The sequence below is a fragment of the Mobula hypostoma genome, chromosome 18 (assembly GCF_963921235.1).
Source record: "Mobula hypostoma chromosome 18, sMobHyp1.1, whole genome shotgun sequence".
NCBI lineage: Eukaryota > Metazoa > Chordata > Chondrichthyes > Myliobatiformes > Myliobatidae > Mobula > Mobula hypostoma.
In genome coordinates, this window is record NC_086114.1 from 11,470,970 (window position 1) to 11,497,669 (window position 26,700).

Below are 26,700 nucleotides of genomic sequence, written 5' to 3' on the forward strand. Positions count from 1 at the left end.
TGTCACTTATAATTCTAAAGCTAAAACTTGTACCACCTCACAAACAAAAGAAAATCTTTAGATGCTGGAAATCCAAGTAACACACACAAAATGCTGGAGGAACTCAGCAGGCCAGGCAGCATCTATGGAAAAATGTATTGCCAAAGAGTCTCTGCCCGAAATGTCGACTGTACTTTTTTCCCCATAGATGTTGCTTAGCCTGCTGAGTTCCTCCAGCATTTCATGCATGTTACTTGTGCCACTTCACACACCTCTCTCAATGGAAGTGATAAACCAAACAACACATTTTCTTGTCAAAAATAGCATTATTCAGTTTCATCAATAATCAGCAGAAGGAAGTACTTAATTTTTTTTCTATCTTTCTGCAAAAATTCAGATAAAAAAATCAGAAAGCATGCACCAAAATTTACAATCCTCAAAACTCCCCAAGAAGTTAACAATTGCATTAAATTTCCCATACAGCATATACTTACACTAATCTTCTTTCAAGAAGGCAGCAATTTTTCATGAAGATCTCAGATAAGACATCTAGGGAGGGAAAAAAAGCAGGGCTGAGTAAATGCAGTATACCACTCAACAGTACCTTCCTAAAGGAAATTGGGTATACTGGGGCATTAAAGTAATAAGTAAATGACTGGCAATGCTGAGCAGGGCAACAAAGATTTTCAGAATCTAGGCTGCTTGACTTTCATTTTAAGTTGATCCAAACTCTTAAGGACCTTTGAGCTTGCTGCACCATTTAAATAAGACTAAGGCCAATTCTGTGTGTCATTTTTCTCATTCTAGTTTTCATTTCCTCTGACGCTCTTGATCCAAAAATCAATTTTAGTTATAAACAAACCCAATAACAGAGTATCCACGGGTACAAATTACTAAAAGAATTTTTCACCATCCAAGTCCTAAACAACCAGTCCCTTGTTACTGTACTTCCTAATTCTAGGCATGCTTATTTCACTTCAATGTTCCTGGACTGCTGAGGAGTGCCTACTTTAAACAACTTGTGAGAACATATTGTGCCACTCCGGTGGGAGGGGGGAGGAACGTGGTTGACAGCCTGCCCCAGCTTTCCTAATGACCGGTGCTATTTATTGTTCTTCTGTTAAAATGCTTTTGTGGGACTTTGGTGAGATGTTCAAGTTCACTTATTGTTACATTTTAGCTTGGGTTATACAGTTATTTACATGTGTGTTTGTGGGTCACCATGACTGTAACCAGGGTGTGTAATAATCACCTCCCCAGTCTGTACGTGACTGAGCAGGTTCCCTCTCTGGGTCATAGCGGCCGGTCTGTTTTTGTGCTTGTTGCAATAAAAACGGCTGTTGAGTTAAACAAGCTTCTTTTGTCTATCACCATGGACCAAATGCTCGCCATATTGGTGTCAGAAGTGGGATTAGAAATTGACGGTGAGATCGAAGAACTACGACATTGGATAGAATGCCTTAAGACCCAGGAAACAAGTCAAGATACAGAGCAGTATGCCTCCCTCGCAACTGCAGGCCAGGCTCATGAAGGCGGGACCCAGAGGGAGGACCTGGGAATTGAGCATCATACCTTCCCAGGGAACCCTGACAGAGCGAGATTACTCAGGCTCCCCAATCTGGAAGACACGGCAGAGTGCATCGCCTGCACCCCCCCCCACCTTACGGCCCACACTGGGGATCCCAAGACGCCACTGCCACGGAAGGACAAGCAACATGGCAGGCACCACTGACACCACCAGAGCAAGAGGAAGACCAAAGGACCTCAGCAATTAACGCCATAAGATCCACTCTGAAGCTCCCCAGATACAATGGTTCCAGACGTCTGGAGTATTACCTAGCACTAGTCAAATTTGCCACATGGCATAGTGGGTGGAGCCCCACAGAGACTGTGGTGCATCTTGCCCTGGTGCTGGAAGGGGATGCCCTGTGAGCCCTCCCCAACTCAACGCCAGCTGAGCAATGTAACTACAGGGCCCTCGTAGTTGCACTAGAGTGGTGTTTCAAGCAGGGGCCATTGGAGGAAGCAATGAGGGAAGAACTGGGCAGCAGACAGCGCTTGTGGGAGAAAGCCTGGGACGTTCCTGGCAGACCTCCGCCACTGTGCTCGGCATGGCTACCCCCAGTTCCCTCCTGTGGCCCAGGAAGAGCTTGCCTTTCATGCCTTTGTAAAGGCGCTGATGACAGAGCACCTTCGGCAGCATGTTCGCTTGACATCACCATCATCACTAGCTGAGGTGGAGAGAGCAGAAGCAATTTTTGTCCACCCAAGTGTTCCAGCATCACCAAGGCAGAAGAAACTGACAAGGAGCAGCCCGTGACACAGGTCCAACCAGCATTGTGCCTGCTCTGCCACATGCCACAGAGCAAACTCTACTGCCTGTGTGATGAGCAGGCCATTTGGCGGCCCGGGATTCCCCTGCACCAGCGCCACACCACAGCCCAGCGCAGCCATTATGGAATGTCGAGTGGCTGGCACCACCAGAGACCTCCAGCAGAATCCCTCCATTGTCGCCTCTCTGGGTGGGCCATTTGGGTGAAGAGCAAGGTTTATATGTGGGCTTTGTGGTGAAGGGCATCAGATGCTGTGTGTTGGTGGACATGGGGTCAGTTGTTGAGTTAAATGAGCTTTTCTCATGTGTCATCATGGATTGAATGCTCACCACACTATTTTGAAAGAAAATATTTTCAAAGATACGTAAATCAGGTGTAGCTATTACTAAACAGTTTTGTAGAGGTAAAATGAATGTTCTCAAACAAAATAAAGCATGCATGATCTAAAGTTGAAGAACACAGAAATAATTTTGAAAATCAACTAACATTGAAGCTAAGTGCATTAGAGTTGAGTTTGCCGAGTAAAAACAATATATTAAACAACATTAAAAGTGAATTCCTAAAGAAAATATTCAAATATTGTAGCCATAATATTTGAAAGTATTTCAAATACAATTTAAAAAATCGTTATAGCAGGATTTTGCACATGTAAAATTACATTCATACTTTTGAATACTAAATGTTAAATAATTTTATGTGTTAATAGAGCATAGAATTTCACAAGTCCAGATATTAAAACAACTTGCAATTTTTTTTAAGTGAACATGACACAGATGTTTAAAATCTGTTTCACCATTCACAACTTTACTAATTATCTGAAATACTCCGCAAACATTTAAAATTCTGACCAGACTGATTGGATTATCAATTATTCATTTGACTAATCCACTGGATTTCCTCACATAAAGCAACAGTATGAGAGAAAGAAAGGTACTCTTGTAACCACTGGTGCCAGGCATTCTCATGCTTATAAATTACATTGCTGTATTGTTAAAATGTTCAATCCATCATGTCGTACATATTTCTATACAAATCCAGCTTTGTCAGTATAGTAAAATATAAAGTTACAGAAAACCAGTTTCTGTATCAAAACAACTGTTACATTGAAGTTCAACTAACCACTTAACTAGAAAACTTGTCAAAATCAAGCAATAGCAACATATTACTTATCAGCAAAGCTGCAGATTGTTCAAGTTACAAATCATTCAGTTATGAGAGAGCATTTTAAAAGGAAATATAAGGCAAATGCTTCCTTCCTAAAAGCAAGGAAGTACATTTAAACATTAATGAATCGGTAATTTTTACTGTGTCCAATTCTAGCCACAATATTTAAGGAAATAGAAGAAGATATAGTATATCATGTCAAACATCTTTTGAGGACATGGGAAGTGTTCGGTAGAAATGTTGCACAGCAAAAAAAATGTATGAGGAACTAGATAATATAGAGAGGTTAGCAAAATTCCTACTACAGAGATGATTACAACAGGTTTAAATACTGAAAATCTGCTTAGATTGAGAGAAATTTATTTCATTGATAACAAGGTCCAGTACTAAACAATAAAGATTATTACGGAAATATATTTAAGGCATTTTTCAGTTAGGTAGCCAATTATAATTTGCAATGGCAGGCTTAAAAGGGTAGTGAAGCCAAATGAAAAACCACATTCACAGTAAAAGTAAATTATTTTCAGAATCAGACTCAAGTTTATTGTCACTGGCATGTGACATGAAATTTGTTAACTTAGCAGTAGCAATTCAATGTAATACATAATCTAGCAGAGAAATTTTCAAAAAAATAATAAATAAACAAGTAAATCAATTACATATATTGAATAGATTTTTAAAAAACATGCAAAAATAGAAATACTGTATATTAAAAAAAGTGAGGTACAGTCCAAAGATTCAATGTCCATTTAGGAATCGAATGGCAGAGGGGAAGAAGCTGTTCCTGAATCGCTGAGTGTGTGCCTTCAGGCTTCTGTACCTCCTACCTGATGGCAACAGTGAGAAAAGGGCATGCCCTGGTTTCTGGAGGTCCTTAATAATGGACACTGCTTTTATGAGACACCGCTCTCTCAAGATGTCCTGGGTGCTTTGTAGGCTTGTACCCAAGATGGAACTGACTAGATTTACAACCTTCTGCAGCTTCTTTCAGTCCTGTGCAGTAGCCCCTTCATACCAGACAGTGATGCAGCCTGTCAGAATGTTCTCCACGGTACAACTATAGAAGTTTTTGAGTGTATTTTTTGACATGCCAAATCTCTTCAAACTCCTAATAAAGTATAGCTGCTGTCTTGCCTTCTTTATAACTACATCAATATGTTGGGACCAGGTTAGATCATCAGCGATCTTGATACCCAGGAACTTGAAGCTGCTCACTCTCTCCACTTCTGATCTCTCTATGAGGATTGGTATGTGTTCCTTCATCTTACCCTTCCTGAAGTCCACAATCAGCTCTTTTGTCAGGTTGTTGATGTGGAACCACTCCACTAGTTGGCATATCTCACTCCTGTACGCCCTCTCATCACCACCTGAGATTCTACCAACAATGGTTCTATCGTCAGTAAATTTATAGATGGTATTTGAGCTATGCCTAGTCACACAGTCATGTGTATACAGAGAGTAGAGCAGTGGGCTAAGCACACACCCAAGGTGCGCCAGTGTTGATCGTCAGCAAGGAGGATATGTTAGTCATGGTCATAGTCATACTTTATTGATCCCAGGGGAACTTGGATTTTGTTAACAGTTGCACCTTGGTTAAATAGTGATAAAACCATAAATAATTAAATAGTAATATGTAAATTATGCCAGGAAATAAGTCCAGGACCAGCCTATTGGCTCAGGGTGACTGACCCTCCAAGGGAGGAGTTGTAAAGTTTGATGGCCACAGGCAGGAATGACCTCCTATGATGATCTGTGTTGCAACTCGGTGGAATGAGTCTCTGGCTGAATGTACTCTTGTGCCCAACCAGTACATTAAGTAGTGGATGGGAGACATTGTCCAAGATGGCATGCAACTTGGACAGCATCCTCTTTTCAGACACCACCGTCAGAGAGTCCAGTTCCATTGCCACAACATCACTGGGCTTACGAATGAGTTTGTTGATTCTGTTAGTGTCTGCTACCCTCAGCCTGCTGCCCCAGCACACAACAGCAAACATGATCGCACTGGCCACCACAGACTTGTAGAACATCCTCAGCATCGTCCGACAGATGTTAAAGGACCTCAGTCTCTTCAGGAAATAGAGATGGCTCTGACCCTTCTTGTAGACAGCATCAGTGTTCTTTGACCAGTCCAGTTTATTGTCAATTCGTATTCCCAGGTATTTGTAATCCTCCACCATTTCCACACTGACCCCCTGGATTATCACCAATCCACACAGATTGTGGTCTTCCAGTTAGGAAGTCAAGGATCCAATTGCAGAGGGAGGTACAGAGGCCCAGGTTCTGCAACTTCTCAATCAGGATTGTGGGAATGATGGTATTAAATGCTGAGCTATAGTCGAAGAACTTCCTAGAATCAGCAAATATTTCAGTTCATAAAGTGTCCATAATTAGCAAAAATAAACAGTGGCTATGCTATGTAGAATTGGCAATAGTAGAGCATTTAATGTCAATAATCTGGAACAAGATACATTTTCTTGAGTGTTTCTAATGGAATAATGTTGCAGTGGCTGTAGTTTCCATAATTGGCATTGAATCATCAAGTTCTCTGGTGACACAACAGTGGTTGGCCTCTGAACAGCATCCTGACATAGGTGTTTGTGTTGTCCAGGTGATCTAAAGCCACGTGGAGAGCCACTGAGATTGTGTCTGCTGTTGACCTATTGTGGCGATAGGTAAATTGCAATGGGTCCAGGTCCCTGCTGAGGCAGGAGTTCAGTCTAGTCACGACCAACCTCTCAAAGCACTTCATCACTGTCAATGTCAGTGCTACCAGGCGATAGTCATTAAGGCAGCCCACATTATTCTTCTTAGGCACTGGTATAATTGTTGCCTTTTTGAAGCAAGTGGGAACTTCCACCCGTAGCAGTGAGAGGTTGAAAATCTCCTTGAATACTCCCACTGTTAAAAATTATCACAGTATTCAGCATCGTGTATAGATTTCATATTAATACACTTTACAAAGTAATTTGTTGTTAAATAACAAAGCACTTAATCAGATACTAAACCTATAGAAACTGCATAGTAGTTTCTTTCAGAACAACACTTTAATGCCACTGCAGAATACTGATCCACTTAATATTTAAAAAGCATCAAAATTATATTTCTCCATTAAATAACTCAATCAATTTATATATTCTTCTTCAAGGATATATAAATTGATATTTCTACCCAACTTCAAAGTCCTGCAGCATTCTTCCAAGAAATAGAAATTTCATAATCTACAAACATTTATTTATTGGGGGGGTTGGGGGGTAAACCTAAGTAATATTGAATCTGAGATTACTGATGCGCAGCATTGAGTGAATATGCATTTGAAATGCCACTGGTTAATCTGTTCTGTACCTTACAATATTTAATGTATGCACTTTAGCTTGTGTATTTATGCGTAATCCATATGTGGATTTTATCCTTACTTTCATAAGTTAATGTGTTATGTGTGTTATGTATACTGCAGTACTTTACAGCCTGGTTCAGAGAAACATTGTCTTCTTTGACAGTATACGTATATGTAGTTAAATAACAATTAACATTTGGAGTTCTGCTTCAACTTCTTTCAGTAATTAAAAATTTCCCTATAAATTTCCAAAAAAAAGTAAAAAATTGACAAGTTTCTTGATAAGATAATCTTTTGAGGGTTTCTCCAGATAGTTTCCAGATATCCATTGATATCAGTTTAGAAGAAGACAGCAAAATGCTGGAGGAACTCAGCAGGTCAGGCAGCATCAATTGAAATGAATAAGCAGATCTACGTTTTGGGCTAAGACCCCTCATTAAGACTAGAAAGCAAATGGGTAGCAAGAAGCCAGAATAAGACTGTGAGGGGAGGAGAAGGTGTAAAAGCTGGCAGGTGATAGGTGAAACCTGGTGAGGAAGATGGTGGGTGGGGGAGGGGGGAAATGAAGTGAGAAGTTGGGAGGTGATAGGTCGAAGACATAAAGGTCTGAAAAAGAAGGAATCTGGTAAGAGAGCAAAATGGACCTTGGGAGAAAGGGAAGGAGTCGAGGCTCCAGAGAGAGGTGATGGGCAGGCGAGGGGAAAAGAAGAGGGAAGCCAAAATAAGGAATGGAAAAAGAGAGAAGGGGGAGGTGGAAGTAATTACCAGGTTAGAGAAATCGATGCCATCAGTTTGGAGCTATACAAACAGAAAATGAGACGTTGCCCCTCCAACCTAAGAGTGGTCTCATGGCGGCAGTAGAGGAGGACATGTCGAAATAGAAATAGGAAGTCAAACTGAAACGGCTAGCCACCAGGAAATATCACGTTTTGTGGCAGATGGAGTGAAAGTGCTCAACAAAGCAGTTTCCCAATCTACGTTAGGTCTCACTGACATTGAGGAGGCTGCAGCTGGAGCACCAGATAGAGTTGGTAATCCTGATGGACTTCAGGGTGAATGGCCCCATCTTTCCGCAACTTTGTCAACTCTGAAGATCTCCCATCCACTGCCATCAACCTCAGGTGTACGTAAAAATAGAGGACATGGATGTAGGTTAAGAGGAAAGAGATCCAGAGAGGAATTGAAGGTTCATCTAGACAGTAACAAGTCCCAAGAAAGTCACTGACCACTTTTGAGTGTCTCTCTGAACACTTGATTACAGATTTCAGGAAGGGGAAGTTGGACACTCAGACTCGGCATTCTTCCCCTCTGGCATCCATGAACCCACGAAAACTAACTCACTATTCCTCTTTTGCACCATTTGTTTTTAACAGTAGTATATAGTAATTTTTTTATGTCTTGCACTTCACTGCTTCCACAAACAAATTTCATGACATATCAGTGATAATAAACCTGATTCTGACGAGCTGCTTAAGCATGGAGGGTAAGAGACCAGTGCTGGGTGATACGGAAGGATGCCCACTAGTTAGCATAGACAAGTTGAGCCAAACAGTGGCCTATTTGAATGCTGTAATAATTTTATTTTCATAATTTAGGCAAGATAATGGAAAATAGCAAGCAACTGTGAAAGTCACCATCCCATCAAGGAGTACAGGAAAGATAAGAAACCCAAAGAGAAAATAAAATTAGAATTTCTTATTTTATTGCCGAATTTACAAGACAGTAAAACTTGTATTTAATGGCCAAACAACTCAGTGTGTGGCACGTGGCCAAGTGGTTAGGGCGTTGGACTAGCGATCTGAAGGTCGTGGGTTTGAGCCTTGGCCGAGGGAGCGTGTGTGTCCTTGAGCAAGGCACTTAACTACACAATGCTCCAGTCTACCCAGCTGAGAATGGGTACTGGCAAAAATGTTGGGGGTTGACCTTGCGATAGACTGGCACCCTATCCGGGGTGGGGGGGGGGGGTCTAGTACTCTCAGTCGCTTCACGCCACGGAAATTGGCATAAGCACCAGCCTGATGGGCCACAAGGCTCGTGACAGACTTAAACAACTCAGTGATCTTCCAACCTGATCAAGCAACAATGTGTCTATATATGAAACAATGCATCAATATTTCAGATAGCCTACTGCAATATGTATTGAATTATTTGTGGGTATAGATAGTCTTAATATACAACTCCCAAATTATATCAGTTCATTCAATTATCCAAACCATTTGCTTTTTTAAAAAAATAAATGGATATAGGCTGTTCATAATCACAGGAAAAATGCACTCTATAGCACACAATGAATGAAAAATGAAGAGTTGATTAAAGGTCCCAGGGCTGAAGTGCTAATTTGTTCTTTATCATTAACTAGGCCACTTAAGTGCTTTCATTCTCTCGAGTTTAAGCAACAAAATTATGCTGATTCAGTACTCACACAGCAGTTTCCACCGAAAAAAAACGCCTTATATTCTATCTGTCATGATTTTTTATTTAGATACTCTTTTTACTCCAACGTTCTTGAAAATATTGACTAGAGTACACTTTCAAAGGTTAGGAAGAATTCTCTTCTATCCGCCCAGTCATTTTTCATACTCAGTGAAACAGAAAACATGCAGGTATAAGCAGTGAAGTCCAACACTACTCTCCCTGGAAGTGCAAGGCATATTTCAGCAAGGAGTCAATTCTCAACCATCAGAAGACTGAACATGAACGTCCTTCCTCTTCTTAGTCCAGAAGCACTGAATTCATAGTACATCACCATCACAGTTTTAATTAAGCATGAGTAGTAAGGAATGTGTAGTCACTTAGCACACCTGAACATTGCTTTTGCTTAGTGAGTTACCTAATGAAATTACACAAGATCCAGTCTGTACATTGAGATAACCAAGTTCACAAGAATTCTAAAAAGACACTGATCAATTTATTGAAAATGTATTGACAATTCACAAATATCAATTATCAGCTTATAGACACGTGCAATTCGGAATAATGCAAGATCACACACAAGAGTTAAAAAGTTCATAACACATCAACTTTTTTGTAATTTTTACCAGAAATATAATATTTCCATTCATCGGACATTGACAGACATCCCACCTCTCCCGGGAGTCTCCCTCATATTAATAGTGGCTCCCTGATGCCCGCAAATTATATACAATATCCCAGAAATCAATTTTGAGAGCGAGCAAGCAACAGAGGGGGAGAGAGGGAGGGGGAGAGAGGGAGGGGGAGAGGGGGAGAGAGGGAGGGGGAGAGGGGGAGAGAGGGAGGGGGAGAGGGGGAGAGAGGGGGGGGAGAGGGGGAGGGAGAGGGGGGGAGGGAGAGGGGGGGAGGGAGAGGGGGGGAGGGGGGGAGGGGGAGGGGGAGGGGGAGGGGGAGGGGGAGGGGGAGGGGGAGGGGGAGTGCGCGCGCGCCATGGCAGAGTGTTCCAAAAAATGAAAATATAAAACGTATGTCACCCCAGACTACACTAAAGTGTACCCCTGCCTAATAGGGGTCAAAATAATGAGTGTTGCTCGCTGCACTGTTTGCAATAGTGACTTTTCTATTGCCCATGGTGGGTTAAGACTGTAAAAGACATGTTGAGGTGAGTTTAACAGGTGTCATTCGTTCATTAGCATAGCTAACATTATTTAAACCCTATTGCAGACATCCCACCTCTCCCGGAAGTTCTGGGAGTCTCCCGCAAATTGATGGTGCTACCTCCCTGAAATGAGTTTTTGCAAGGTGGGATGTCTGCATTGATCTCAAAATGCTTTCATTCAATGTTACTATTTTCTTTTTGTGCTTCCTGTTTTGATTTTATTTCTTCAACATTCTTGAACAACATCTAATTGATGTTGTTATGACCCTGTCTGTTAGACTGAAAATTAGATAGATCTTCAGATTCTAAATCATGAAGTTGTGGATTCAAATCCCGAAACTGATTCAAGAATGTAACAAGAACCAACCAATTAGCCAGAATATTAAAGGAGTGTTACTCTGTCAGTGATAATGGCTTAAGAAACATATAACAAAATAACATTGGAGGGATGCATATATAAACAGAATGGTAAAATAAGCAACAAAAACAATAGTGTTTAATAATGGAAGATTTTAATTACAGTATTTCTGGGATTGATAAAAACAGAATGCCTTCAGTAGTAAATGTGGCAGATTTCAAAGGTATATTTGAGATAGTTTTCTAGATCAACGAATTTATTTGAGACAAACCTGGATTAGTGTCTGAGGGGAAAAACGAATGGATTATAACGCTCATCAGGTTGGACAAAGAGTGAAAAGTAACTAAGAACATACAATCTGCACTGATGACCTGAATTAAATGGGCTGGCTGCTTCTGTCCGAGAGAGGCTCTGTTATTCTCCATTGACACTGCCCTTAGACACTGGTGTTGCTTGAGCAGATTGGAAGATGCGCTTTCCATTAGAATCTAAGCGGAAGGTAATGGCTTTCAGTTTTTTTAAAAAAACATACAATTTTGAAAAACAAATATTAAAAATATTCTTAGACGGCTAGAAAGAAAAGGGCAGCAGGGTAAAGATCATCTACCAAGACCTGAGCTGGCTATGGCCTGGTTACTTGCATTCTGCCTAAACACTTGGAATTGGAAGGAAGTGAGCCCAACTTGGCACTTAATCCAGATCAGTTTCACTCTGTTAGCAGCTAACAGTATCGATGAGGGATTTGGACCAGGAATTGAAGATGATTTGGAATTTTAAATTGCATGCTTGACTCAGGGTCAGCAGAAATGTGTTGCAGGGAAGAATTTTCCTGGGTGTTAAACTTTGCTTATCTTGGTGCCGCAGTCAAGTGCAACATCCAACCAAAGAATTGTTTTCAAGTCTCGATGCTAATCGATATCAAAGCCCAGGCATAATATTCTGCAAATGCCTCTGGTTCAGGTAAGAAATAAAAACCAGTTCTTATCTCCTGGTCATGATTCGGACTGCAGATCATGATAACAGCACTAGCACAGTTGGCTTAAGTGGAAGGGCGGGTTGTGTTGAGGAAACAGTGAGTCTGTAGAAGAACTTAGATTGGGAGAATGGACAAAGAAGTGGCAGATGTAATATAGAGTAGTGAAGTATTTGGTCATGCACTTTGATAGAACGATTAAGGCCATTTTTTCTGAATGGAGAAAAGATTCAAAATCTGAGTTGCAAAAGGAATTGAGAGTCCTCGTACAGGATTCCCTAAAGGATATCTTGCAGGCTGAGTCAGTGGTAAGGAAGGTAAATGCAATGTCAGCATTCATTTCGAAGGGACTCAAATTTAAGAGTAAGGATGTAATGCTGAAGCTTTCTAAGGCATTAGTCAAACTGCACTCATGGAGTATTGAGAGCTGTTTTGGGCCCCTTATCTAAGAAAAGGTACTTGGGAGGGTGCAGAGAAGGATCACAAGAATGATTCTGGGAATGAAAGGTGCAGAGGAGGTTCACGAGAATGACTCTGGGAATGAAAAGATTAACATGTAAGGAGCATTTGATTGCTCTGGGTCTGTACTCGCCAGAGTTTAGAAGAATGAGGGGGAAATGTTTGGATAGAGTGAACATGAAGAGGGTGTTTCTTACAGTGGGTGAGTCTGCGATCGGAAGGCACAGCTTCAGAATACAGGGATGCCCATTTAGGACAGAGATGAGGAGGAATTTCTTTAGCCTGAGGGTAGTGAATCTGTGGAATTCATTGCCACAGATGTCTGTGGAGACAAAGTCATTGTGTATATTTAAACCAGAAGTTAATAGGTTCCTGATGAGTAAGGGTATCAAAAGGTTGTGGGGAGAAACAAGATAATGGGATTGAGAGGAATAATAAATCACCCATGATAGAATGATGGAGCAGACTTGATGGGCCAAGTGACCTAATTCTGTTCCCTGTTTTACAGTCTAATGAGCCAGAAATGGAAGAATAAGGAAGTCAGAAATTTCTGATTTCACTTATTGTGTAAAGTTCTCTGCTTTTTATTTCTATGTTATTTTATGAATTTCTCCTCTAAATGCCAAGTTTTTTTCTCTGTGAAGAATCTTCTGAAAGAAAATCCATAGCTTACAGTTTTTTTTACAGGAATTTTTACAGCAAATGATCCCACTTTGGAGTGACATATTTCATGGTAGGATCGGGACCACATTAACAAAAATGATGCTAATGTCATAGAATTGCTTTGCAAGGGTAGGAAAACATTACTGCTATTGTTTTCAGACATATACAAGCAACTGGCAGAACAGAAATTCTAGACAACTGGAAGCATCTCGCACTTCTGTTCTCCTAGGAGGAAGTGAGCACTTCAAAATAATAACTTTAGAAAATATTAATCCTGAAGTTCAGTCCATGTTTTGAATATAAATCAAATAATGGTTTTTAATTTACACTGATCATTTTACATTATAAAATTCTGCATGGATATATACTCATCTTCATCATTTGGTTATCATACAGCGCGCGGCCGTTCCGAATGAATATCGATATGTGTAACTAGGGGGTCGTGCATCAATCCGGATTTGATGGAAACAGCCGTGAGAAAGCGCAGAGGAACATCTGGAGAAACTTCTGAAATGCCTGCTTCACTGCCGCTGCTACTGTGCGATCAAGAATCTCCGGAGACGAAGGCCTCAAATCCTCAGCTTTGCATATCGCCTGTTGCCGGGGCCGGGTTTGAAACGCTCGGCAGAGATGGTGCTTGGTGTCTAATAGGTGGTCGGAGGCTCGGAGTCTTTTGGACAGACTCAGGAGTCGGACTGTGATGCTTCCGGGATGCTGCATCGGCAAGTCGGCGGCACTGGAGGTTTACTGTTTGCGTGAGATGACGGGACTTTTGAGTGACTCTGAGACTTTTACTGTGCCATGGTCTGTTCTTATCAAATTACAGTATTGCTTTGCACTGTTGTAACTATATGTTATAATTATGTGGTTTTCGTTAGTTTTTAATCGATCTGTCATGTGTTTTTATGATATCATTCTGGAAAAACATTTTTATCATTTCTTAATGCATGGATTACTAAATGACAATAAAAGGGGACTGCGTGTCTTCATAATCATAATAATAAGTTACTGAAAGATTTAAAAAAACAGAAATCACAATTACATATTTTTAAGCAAATTGAAACTGCGGTACATTCCTCAAAATACTGGAATCATTTTCTTGATTCACTTGGTTCTCATTATTCACTGATATGCTAGCAAAGATCACAAGGTTGGCCCTGGCTCCATCTCAAACAAATAAACCTACATGTGTGTACACGTTAAGTAAACAGTGATGGTCTATGTGAATCAAACTCTAATCTAGAATTTCTTTACATACATTGCAGCAATTCTGATTTCAAAACCGATCTTCGTTTGAAATATTTTGGAAATATATTCAAAGGAACTGTAATGTTGCCTAATGTCATTCAACATTTTTTATTTATTAACACGTGTTAATGCTCTACAACATTAGGCATGTATGCTGGGTACAAAGAACAGGGTCTTAATAGTGTTTTTTTACCTGCAGAAAGTCTACATAGATAGTGAGGATTTGATGTACACATTTCTTGTTAGTTTATGAATCAAGTTATTTCCATTACACTCACACCACAACCTCAAGAGCTTAAATTCATAATACAACCTAGAACATATGCTGTAATGAAAATTATCATCACTAATCAGTAATATCCCAAGGACAACGTTATTAATAAGTATCACAACATACAGTTCATGGTACTCAATGCTTGCCGCAAAACTGCTAAGAACCACGGAATTTGATAGGTGGTCATGCATTCCTGTAGCTCCTCACATAAAATTCTTCAGTTGAATGCTGTATAGAGTCATGCAGTTCTAAATGAAGATAGTTTATACATACATATCATCTAGGCATTAAGCCTCACAAAGCAGTTGAAAATCCAATCAACATGAAGTTTAACAAAGACAATACACTATTTATTTTTAGAACAAGAATTTTAAAAATTCAAAACTTTCCGCAATATCAATTTAGACACTTCTTATAATTATCTATAATGCTCACAGTATTCAGCACTGACAAGTAAATTATCAGCCAATAATAAGTAATTGACAGCGTTCAAATGTTTAAAGCTCAGTAAAAGGTTTATATAACTTAAAGTGTAATTAGTTAACAGACAACAATATCAAAGGTTGCTTGATTTATTTACAGTTTGGGTAGTATCAGTGACCCATGAATTTGCTTTGTTTCATAAGCCATCCCTGAAACGGAAATGTACAGATTATATATTGAACATGGTGTACAAAGAATTACCATTAATTCAATGTACACAAGAAATTGGACATTAACACGTTAACTATGACTGACATGATTGAAATTCTGTAGATCTTTGAGTTAATTATTTCAACCCACACATTGGATGGCTAACAATAGAAATAATTTTATGCAACCATTTTTCTCTTCTACTATTCATAATGAATAATATTACAGTCATCTTTGATATACTGATGTGTCTGTTTTTAAAATTAATATACTGTGCTCTGTGCCTAGCTTGCATAACAGATAATATCTTTAACCAAGACTTGGGACTGGAAATACTAAATCTTATCCTTCTCCAAAAACAAATCCACATACATGCCAAGTTCAAAAGCATTTGAATAATGCTAAATATCCATTCAGTTACAAATATTCATTGAGGGCACATGACTATTTTTTAACATAAAATTATGTCAATGCAGACATCAGATCACTGCAAATGATGGAATTACAGGAAACAAATCACAGAACATAGAACACTACAGCACAGTATAGGCCCTTTGGGCCAGGATTTCATGCCAATCTTATTATCTAATCTAAGATCAATCTAATTCCTGCCCCCCCCCCACCCCAGGCTTCCATTTTTCTTTCATCCATTTGCAAATCTGTTGTCTCTTAAATGCCCTATTTTAACTACCTCTAAACTACCACCCCTGGCAGCATGTTCCACACACAAACACACCATTCTCTTTGTAAAAACCCACCGCTGACATCCATCCCCCTACTTTCCTATCTGTACTTAATCTATACTTAAATCATCTGTACTTAAGGTGACATTTGCAACATAAATAATACAATCTACATATTTTACAATATTTTTTAGTAGTTGTAAAGGTTGAGAATCCATCATTATCAATAGGATTTCAATGAAGTGAAATAATTGCAACATGGCCACAGAACTCTGATCTGCTCTGAACACCAAGGTAACTGGAGTACTGAGAAGTCCAGTCACTTAAATAATTATGACAGACAGAAAAGCTGGAGGCAGAACTTTGAAAGCTGAATTGATTTGTTTTTAAAAAAGAGTTTCTAAAACATCTGACATGTAAAGTCCAGCAACAGTGCAAACTGATGAGTCAGCTCTGTGTATTAACCTTCATCTTCCACATTTGACAAAGCATGATGGATCTTTCTGCAGCTCTAATGGATGAAGATCAAATGTTATGTTTAAAACTGCCAGCATGATCCCAGACATTGAATTTAACGACTTCAGATAAACAACCTTTGCAGTTTGTGGCAAGTTCTGATGACAGGGTCATCAATGTGACCTTAATTCTGTTTTTCTCACTTCACAGCTGCTATATAACCTACAGAATATTTTCAGCCTTTTTTTTATGCCAGTGTCCAGTGTTTGGTATCTCACACTTCAAGTATAGTTTTAACCTCTCTCTCAACTATTTGGATGACAATATGAAATTGGTTAGCAAATTGCAGACAACTCAAAACTGGTGGCAACATGGACAGTGAAAAGGGTTATCTAAGATTTCATTAGGTTCTAAGTAAATTAGGGAAATGGGGCAAGAAATGGCAAATAAAATTTAATTCAGACAAGTACAAACTGTTGATTAGGGTAAATTAAACTAGGGCAGGACTTACATAGTAAGTAGTAAAGCCCTGAAGAATGTTTTACAACAGAATTTCCATTTATTTAAATCTTACATCCGTTCCACAACATGAGGGAGTAAAAATCTTTGCGTTATGACTCCGTCGTAATGTACAGACATGTGAATTTTATGAGTCTAATGGCTTGTAGAAAGAAGCTGTCCTGTAGCCTGTTGGTCCTGGCTTTAATGCTGCGGTACTGTTTGCCAGATGGAAGCAGCTGAAACAGTTTATGGTTGGGATGACTGGTGTTCCCGATGATCTTCCATGCCTTCTTTACGCACCTGCTGCTGTAAATTTCCTCAATGGAGGGGAAGTTCACATCCAAAGATGTGCTGGGCTGTCCGTACCACTCTCTGCAGTGCCCAGCGGTCAAAGTTGGTGCAGTTCCGGTACCAGGCGATGATACAGCCAGTCAGGGTGCTCTCAATGGTGCCACAATAGGAGGTCTTGGAGAATTGAGGGGCTCATGTTGAACATCTTAAGTCACATGAGGTGGAAGAGACACTACAGAGCTTTTTTTTTTGCCACACAGCTGATGTGTACAGTCCAGGTGAGATCTTCAGTGATGCAGGTAAACAGAGTGATGAAGAAGGTTTTTGCCACACTGGTCTCACTAGTCAGGTCACTGAGGTTTTACGAATATGTTACCAGGACTGGAGGATTTGAGTTAGGAGAAGAGGCAGGGCAGATTGGGACTTCATTCTTTTCAGCACAGGAGGTTGAAGAGTGACCTTATAAACCTGTATGAAATGAGAGGCACAGCTAAGTAAGTCTTTCCCCTCCTACCATAAATCCATATCCTCTACTTTTGGATTCTTCTCCACTCATAGGATGATAAATTAGAAGATATGGATTTAATGTAGGACTGGAATGATATAAAAGTTACCCAAGAAGAAACATTTTCAACAGAGTTGTGGGTACATCAACGAGTTGCCAGAGGAAGCTGTGAGAGCAGATACAATTTACAATGTTGAAAAGACATTTAAGCACATGGAGAGAGAAGGTTGAGAGTGTTATGGGGCAAATGCAGACAAATGGGACTAGTTTGGATAAACATCTTGGTTGGCATAGACTGTGTCTCTCATCAGTTTTCATTCATTTTCTTATTCTGATGTCTCCTCCAAATAGATCAATTGTGATAAGAAAGCTTCAGCATCCCCCCAAAACAGCAGCATTTGTGTCAGTCAATTTCTATTGGTCTCAACTCTATCATAGATTCTTTCTTTATTGTCTCCAGTGCCACCCCATTCTCCTCTAATACTTAAAACAAATTTCTAACTTTTCCTTGTTGAACGAAAGTTCGTCAACCCGATGTTAATTCTGTTTGCATCACCAGAGCTATCATCTGATCTACAACATATATTTTGTTTTTAGAGCTGCCGTATATTCAAAGAGGATGTGAAGATCCTGCTACGTCAGATGCAATCCTTTCTTCTAACAGTGAATAAAGTTATACGAATAAGGAATGTGGCAACAGACTGCTTTTACCGAGAGGCAATCAATCAACTTTAGTATTGTAAGCAATTAAACAGCTAACATGAGGAAAATACTTCAAGAATTCCCCAAACCTCAACAAGGGCAGGAGGAGTTATGCAAATGTTAGAGAGAAGGCTAAAACAGTTGCAACTACATTAAATCAAAAGTGCCTGACAGATGATCCATCTAAGCATCCGCCTAAGTCCCCACCATCACAGAAGCTACTCTTTGGCCAATTCAATTTATTTGAAGTGATATCTAGAAGTGGCTTACAGTACTGAAACACCATCAGGCTGCAGTACTGAAGACCAATGCTTCAAAAATAGCCACACCTAGAACTAAACTAGTCTAAGTATGGTTCTTCTTCCCAAGTAGTTCCTTGGGATCAACGTTGTCTTCATTCCCCTCTGGTTTGAAAGGTATTGAGTGCATAACAATACCAATGTACTTAGAACCTTCCACAGATGGGGTTTAAGGTGCCAGACAGGTGGATGAGTAGATGGTTTGAGATGGTTCAGCCCTTCCATTGCTTATGCAAAGATGCAATACATTCCCAATGCATGGCTTCAACAATCTCAGTATAATTCACAATACTCCTTCAGTTCCTTCATGGGTACAACTACATGAGCAGAGATTGCCAGCAGTCAGTAGGGATGATGCATTTCCTTAAGGAGGCTTTGAACGTATCCTTGAATCTTTTCATCAATATGAATGGTATTCTTTCGCCTTGACAAAGCTTGGAATAAACCATCTGTTTCAAGAGTCTGGCGTCAGGTGAACAACAGGCCAGCCCAACATAGCTGAATTAGTGCAGTTATAGCCTCATTGATAGGGATATTGGCTGGGATTGGACACTGAAGTTGGTTTCCTTATCCTTCTAGAGAACTTGAGGATTTTCCAGACAGAACATCAAAGTTCAAGTACATTTATTATCAAAGCATGTATACACAATACAACCTTGAGATTTAGTTCCTTACAGGCTGCCACAAAAAGAAACCTCCAAAGAACCCACCAAAAAAAGTTAAACACCCAATGGGGAAGGGAGGGGGAGGGGTAGGGGGAGAAAAAAAATCCTACAAACAACAAAAGCAAGCAAATAACTTCAGAATTGGTGTTTTTATGACAGACACTCAGCGAGGCATCACTACAACTGACGCAGGCACCAGCACCAGTCTATTCCAAAGCCAAGTAAACTTTGCGAGACCACGGACGTGAAGCCAGGCATCACTGCAGTCAGCACTGTAGTCCAGCATAGAGCCAAATAAATATCACAGAGTAGCGAGAAGAACCGGCTGTCCGTTGCCTCCAGTCTTGACACCCGGACCTTTTCAATCAGGCTGGTGCTTAAATTGGCCAAACAGCAGGTCATTCCTCACTCTCGGATCGCTCTGGGGCCTGGACCTAGCCGCTACTTTCCTCTGGACTTTTATCACTCTTGGGTTCTTGCCATGAACAGGCCTTCCATTTGCCTCCGCCACTGCTCATCTCCATTTACCACAATCAAACCTCATCAGCACCTCTACCACCGCTTGTCTCTGCTTGCCCCAACCAGGCTTTGCCTGCACCTCCGCTTGCCTTGACCACTCTTTGCTCACTTCATTGTTGTTAGCATTGATCATTATAAAAGTGATATTAGTAAAGCATATAGTAGTTCCTTTTGCTTTATTTTTTGCCACCCATAAGCATCACCAGCACCATCTTAAACAGGGTAGATAGCATAGCATTGACAGCTTTGGGTGCTGAAGGTAGGTCAAGGCTCTGAAACTCAGGCTGGCGGAGGTCACTTCTGCATGATAGTCCTCAAGGTATGAGGGTTTGATCTTCATATATCTTTTTACTCAATAACTAAAGACTGAAAGTGGCAGTGAATTTCATCAAATCTAACAGAGAGATGGGAAATGCTACCCAGAGTTTCACTGCAAACCCTTCTATGGGAGGCAGGATGGTACAGTGCAGACAGTGTGGTAGACAACTCTCCCAGGCCAATGTCCTTAGCAATGAGACCATAATAATCGCATTCTGTTGACTATGTTGGGCTGGCAACATTTTCACAAGCCAGAATCCTGAAACAGATAACTTTTTCAGCTCTGTCATCGAAAAACATCAAGATAGAGGAAAAGATTCAAGGACGAGCTCAAGGCCCTATTGAAGTGCAACATCTCTACTAACTCCCAGAAGTCTCTAGTCGATAAACACTCAAATTGGAGGAGGAACATTCAGATTTCATGTGTAGTTGAGGCTACATATCAAGAGCACATAGAAGCCTTGTACAAGAGGTGAAAGGAATGGACCACCTTAAAATCTATTCACCCATCTACCTGTCTGGTGTTGCATCCGAGACCTTTCCACTAGTATGCTTCAGTGAGAACTGACAATGTCTTGGAACTGGGCCTCTAAGCACATCATCTACATATAGTGGCTCTACCATTGAGATTCAAGTAACTTGATTCTAGAATATAGCTGCCACAAATTGAACAGTTTTCCATTAATTCAGAAAATTCTTCAGTTTGATAGAAATGAGATATAACATATAACACGAGATGAAACAATGACAGAGATTTAATTGACACCAGTCTTCACTGATTGGCTCTATTATTTCATTACAACAAGGGCCTCTACCCAATAATGCAGAAAATTGTCCAGGATGTCTTGTTCACAAAACAAAATAAATCCAATCCAACAAATTGCCACCTACAGTTTACTCTCAACTATCACAAAAGTGATGGGAGCTATTTACAGACTATATTCTCAAGCACAAATACTCACAAATAATCTACCCACTAATGCCCAGGAACACTCAACTCCAGCTCTCATCGCAAACATGAAGGAACTAGGTTAATTCAAAAAGTGACATGAGAGTGACTGGGTTTCAAAGAGAGTGTATGCCAGTAATTGGAGACTTACCTCTCACAAAAGGAGGATGATTATGGTTGTCAGAGGTCAATAATCCCCGACATCACTACAGCTCAAAAGAGATGACATTTGCTCATGAAGTACTATGTTCAATTTAATTTGTGGTTCCCCATCAAAAGAAGCAATCCTTGCCTGTATGCAGCAAGGCCAAGGCACAGATCAGCCTTGGTACAAATGAAAAGTAGCATTCACTTCACAGAAGTTCCAGGCCAATAATCATCTCTAATGAGAGGGTCTAACTACCTCCTTTCATGTCCAATGGCATTAGTTTCAATTATTAATATCAGATGAGTCCCCCATCATTGGAGGTCACCATTTCCTAAAAATTCAATTGGACCTGCAACATAAATGCCATGACTATAAGAACAGGGTAGAGACTGGGTATCCTCTGGCAAATGACTCACCCCCTGATATCCAGAGGATTTCCAGTATCTGCAAGGCACAAGTTAGAACCATGATATCATATTTCCCACTTGCTCAGATCAGAACAACACCAACAACTCTCAACACCATCGAGGACAAAGCAACATACTTGGCTGGCACCGATTCATTAAACATTCATTTCCTCCACCATTACACAACTTCAGTACTTATCTTTAGTAAATAAGTGTACACTGCAGTTACTTGTCCAGGCTACTCTACATTTCCTCCCAAACCCATTACTGCTACCATCCTCTCCAGGTACCCTTCAAAACTACACACCATCCTGATTTACAAATATAGACTTGTCCTTCACTGTTATTGTGTCTAAGTCATGGAGCTCTCCACCAGAATGAATGCAGTAGCTCAAGGTGGTGGTTCTGAGCGGAAAGGGATAGTCAGTAATGCCCAAATCCTGAAAATGAATTTTAGAAGAAACTACTTCCCTTACAACACCATACTTTGACATAATTAATTCTCAATAAAATCAAACACAATTTATTGTTGCGGGTTGTAGCGGCAAAATATTAAAAACAGTAGTTTTTCGAAAACACAGACTTCAGCATCTTTCTTCATTCCTGCCCAATCACAATTATAAAAGCCCCTCTTCTCCTGTAGTCCACTCTCCTCTCCTATCAGATTCCTTCCTCTCCAGCCCTTTACCTTTCCCACCCAACTGGCTTTACCTAACACCTTCTAGCTATCCTCCTTCCCCCTCCCCCCAACCTTTTTGTTCTGGCATCTTCCCCTGTCCTTTCCAATCCTGAAGAAAGGTCTCAGCCCGAAACATCAACTGTTTATTCATTTCCATTCTGACCTTCCAAGTTTCTCCAGCATTTTGTGTGTGTTGCTTTGGATTTGCAGAATTCCTTGTGTTTATGTTGATTATCAGCAGTTTTCATTTTGGTTACTGCAGTTTCTTTTTTAAATGTGCACACCTTCAACTATTTTAATTTTGTAACATGACCAAATTTCAAGCCTGTTAAGCAGTTGTCAATCATCTATACGCACTTCCTTCGATGTTTAGTCCAGTTTAATAAAAAATCATTTTTGAAGTGGCTGATCTATGATGCAAAAACTGAAACAGTTCTGAATCCTTTGGCAAATTTATCCAACTTTGCAGGAAGATGAGACCAATTCTTAATTGTGGCCTTTAAAATCAGGTTCCATTTTGTGTTAAATACCAGAACTCATTGATCCACATTCACATAGAGAGTCATAGTCATAGTCATATTTTATTAATCCCGGGGGAAATTGGTTTTCGTTATAGTTGCTCCATAAATAATAAATAGTAATAGAACCATAAATAGTTAAATAGTAATATGTAAATTATGCCAGTACATTATGAAATAAGTCCAGGACCAGCCTATAGGCTCAGGATGTCTGACCCTCCAAGGGAGGAGTTGTAAAGTTTGATGGCCACAGACAGGAATGACTTCCTATGACACTCAGTGCTGCATCTCAGTGGAATGAGTCTCTGGCTGATTGTACTCCTGTGCCCACCCAGTATATTATGTAGTGGATGGGAGACATTGACCAAGATGGCATGCAACTTGGACAGCATCCTCTTTTCAGACACCACCGTCAGAGAGTCCAGTTCCATCCCCACAACATCACTGGCCTTACGAATGAAAATTATAAATAACAATTAATTCATAATAATTTAAACAGAGTTTCAAGGCATTGATTACATCATTTTAACTCAAATATGAAGTTTACTGCAATACAATTTAGAAAATAATATTACAGTGCAAAATCAGCTCTTTCTCTTGGTAATTTTGCATATCATGAATAATTTTGCAGGTAATAACTGGACCACCATTTAAAAAATAATAGGGGATTGGAAAATTACATTATAGATGCCAGAGCTATTTTTCCCATCGTGCTTTAGGACAACCTTGAGATTTAGCACATATACACTATTTATTTATCATCTCTGAAAACGGCTAATGTTTGATTATATTTATTTCCCTGACCCAGGATTTTTTTTATATGTTCTGTATTCACAGTAATGGTATTTGCTACAAGAAAATATACAGGAAATGAACAGCTTCCTGGCACTGATAACACAATGTAAATGCATACAGCAAAACATTTTTCAGAAATTCTTTAGTTTTATTCCCTTGGCTGCAAAAAGTTTCAGAATCTTACATGTGTAAGAGGTATTTTAACAACATGACATTTTCCATGGTGCTTGGCTCAGCTGATAAAACAAGCAGAAGACTTGGGTAAACAGAGAAAATCTACAGATGCTGTAAATCCAAGCAATACACACAAAATGCTGGAAAAATTCAGCAGGCCAGGTAGCATCTGTGGAAAAGAGTGCAGCCGACATTTTCGGCTCAGAACCTTCATCAGGACTGGAGAGAAAAAAGATGAGGAATTAGAGTAAGAAGGTGGGGGAGGGGAAGAGGAAACACAAGGTAATAGGCGAAACGGGGGAGGAAGGGGGAGAAGAGGGATGAAACAAAGATCTGAGAAGTTGATTGGTGAAAAGTACGGGGCTGGAGAAGGGGGGAATCTGATAGGGGAGGACAGAAAGCCATGGAAGAAAGAAAAGGGGGAGGAGCAACAGAGGGAGGTGATGGGCAGGCAAGGAGATAAGGTGAGAGGGGAAAAAATGGGAATAGAGAATGGTGAAGGGGGAGGCGTATTACCGGAAGTTTAAGAAATCAATGTGCATGCCATCAGGTTGAAGGCTACCGAGACAGAATATAAGGTGTTGCTCCTCCAACCTGAGTGTGGCCCCATCTGACAGTAGAGTAGCCCATGGACTGACATGTCGGAATGGGGATGGGAAGTAGAATTAAAATGGGTGGCCACCGGGAGATCCAGCTTTATCTGGCAGACAAAATATAGGTGCTCAGCAAAGAGGCCTCCTTATCTACTTTGGGTCTCACTGATACGCAGGAGGCCACACTAGGAGCACCAGATACAGTAGATGACCCAACAGACTCACAGGTGAAGTGTCACCTCACCTGGAAGGACTGTTTGGGGCCCTGAATGGTAGTGTAGGGGCAGGTGTTCTTGTTCTGCTTGCAAGGATAAATGCCAGGAGGGAGATCAGTGGGGAGGGAGGAATGGACAAGGAAATCTCATAGGAGCGATCCCTGCGGAAAGAAGAAAGTGGGGGGAGGGAAAGATGTATTTGGTGGTGGGATGTTGTTCGAGATGGCAGAAGTTAGAGAACTATGTGCTGAACATGGAGTCTGGTGGGATGGTAGGTGAGGACAAGAGGAACCGTATCCTCATTGGGGTGGTGGGAGGATGGGGAGAAGGCAGATGTGTGCAGAATGGAAGAGGTATGGTTCAGGGCAGCGCTGATGATAGAGGAAGGGAAGTCCCTTTCTTTGAAGGAGGAGGACATCTCCTTACTTCTGAAATGAAAAGCCTCATCCTGAGAACGGATGCGGTGGAGAAAACCTGGGTAGATTGGTGAAGGGTAGATTAGGTAACGAACCGGGTCAGGTCACAGATCTCTCAGTGTGTGAGCATCTGGGAGACAGTGACCACCGCTCCCTGGCCTTTAGCATTATCATGGAAAAGGACAGAATCAGAGAGGACAGGAAAATTTTTAATTGGGGAAGGGCAAATTATGAGGCTATAAGGCTAGAACTTGCAGGTGTGAATTGGGATGATGTTTCTGCAGGGAAATGTACTATGGACATGTGGTCGATGTTTAGGGATCTCTTGCAGGATGTTAGGGATAAATTTGTCCCGGTGAGGAAGATAAAGAATGGTAGGGTGAAGGAACCATGGGTGACAAATGAGGTGGAAAATCTAGTCAGGTGGAAGAAGGCAGCATACGTGAGGTTTAGGAAGCAAGGATCAGATGGGTCTATTGAGGAATATAGGGTAGCAAGAAAAGAGCTTAAGAAGGGGCTGAGAAGAGCAAGAAGGGGGCATGAGAAGGCCTTGGTGAGTAGGGTAATGGAAAACCCCAAGGCATTCTTCAATTATGTGAAGAACGAAAGGATGACAGGAGTGAAGTTAGGACTGATTAGAGATAAAGGTGGGAAGATGTGCCTGGAGGCTGTGGAAGTGAGCAAGGTCCTCAATGAATACTTCTCTTCGGTATTCACCAAAGAGAGGGAACTTGATGATGGTGAGGACAATATGAGTGAGGTTGATGTTCTGGAGCATGTTGATATTAAGGGAGAGGAGGTGTTGGAATTGTTAAAATACATTAGGACGGATAAGTCCCCGGGGCCTGATGGAATATTCCCCAGGCCACTCCACGAGGCGAGGGAAGATATTGCTGAGCCTCTGGCTAGGATCTTTATGTCCTCGTTGTCCACGGGAATGGTACCGGAGGATTGGAGGGAGGCGAATGTTGTCCCCTTGTTCAATAAAGGTAGTAGGGATAGTCTGGGTAATTATAGACCAGTGAGCCTTATGTCTGTGGTGGGAAAGCTGTTGGAAAAGTTTCTTAGAGATAGGACCTATGGGCATTTAGAGAATCATGGTCTGATCAGGGACAGTCAGCATGGCTTTGTGAAGGGCAGAACGTGTCTAACAAGCCTGATAGAGTTCTTTGAGGAGGTGACCGGGCATATAGATGAGGGTAGTGCAGAGGATGTGATCTACATGGATTTTAGTAAGGCATTTGACAAGGTTCCATATGGTAGGCTTATTCAGAAAGTCAGAAGGCATGGGATCCAGAGAAGTTTGGCCAGGTGGATTCAAAATTGGCTTGCCTGCAGAAGGCAGAGGGTCATGGTGGAGGGAGTACATTCGGATCGGAGGGTTGTGACGAATGGTGTCCCACAAGGATCGGTCCTGGGACTTCTACTTTTCATGATTTTTATCAACGACCTGGATGTGGGATAAGAAGGGTGGGTTGGCAAGTTTGCAGACGACACAAAGGTTGGTGGTGTTGTGGATAGTGTACAGGATTGTCGCAGATTGCAGAGAGACATTGATAGGATGCAAAAGTGGGCTGAGAAGTGGCAGATGGAGTTCAACCCAAAGAAGTGTGAGGTGGTACACCTTGGAAGGACAAACTCCAAGGCACAGTACAAAGTAAATAGAAACATAGAAAATAGGCGCAGGAGTAGGCCATTTGGCCCTTCAAGTCTGCACCGTCATTCAGTATGATCATGGCTGATCATCCAACTTAGAACCCTGTACCAGCCTTCCCTCCATAACCCCCTGATCCCTTTAGCCACAAGGGCCATATCTAACTCCCTCTTAAATATAGCCAATGAACTGGCCTCAACTGTTTTCTGTCACAGAGAATT

The 26,700-nt window shown here is 40.9% G+C and overlaps 1 protein-coding gene across 4 annotated transcripts in view; it reads right to left on the reverse strand.

The window, feature by feature from the left end:
• peak1 (pseudopodium-enriched atypical kinase 1) overlaps positions 1–26,700 on the reverse strand; it is a 247,207-nt gene that overhangs the window by 170,546 nt on the left and 49,961 nt on the right. For all 4 annotated transcript variants that reach the window (XM_063070439.1, XM_063070442.1, XM_063070441.1 and 1 more), the window contains one exon: positions 474–528. The gene's annotated coding sequence lies outside the window, so the exon portion shown is untranslated. The remainder of the gene's footprint in view (positions 1–473; positions 529–26,700) is intronic.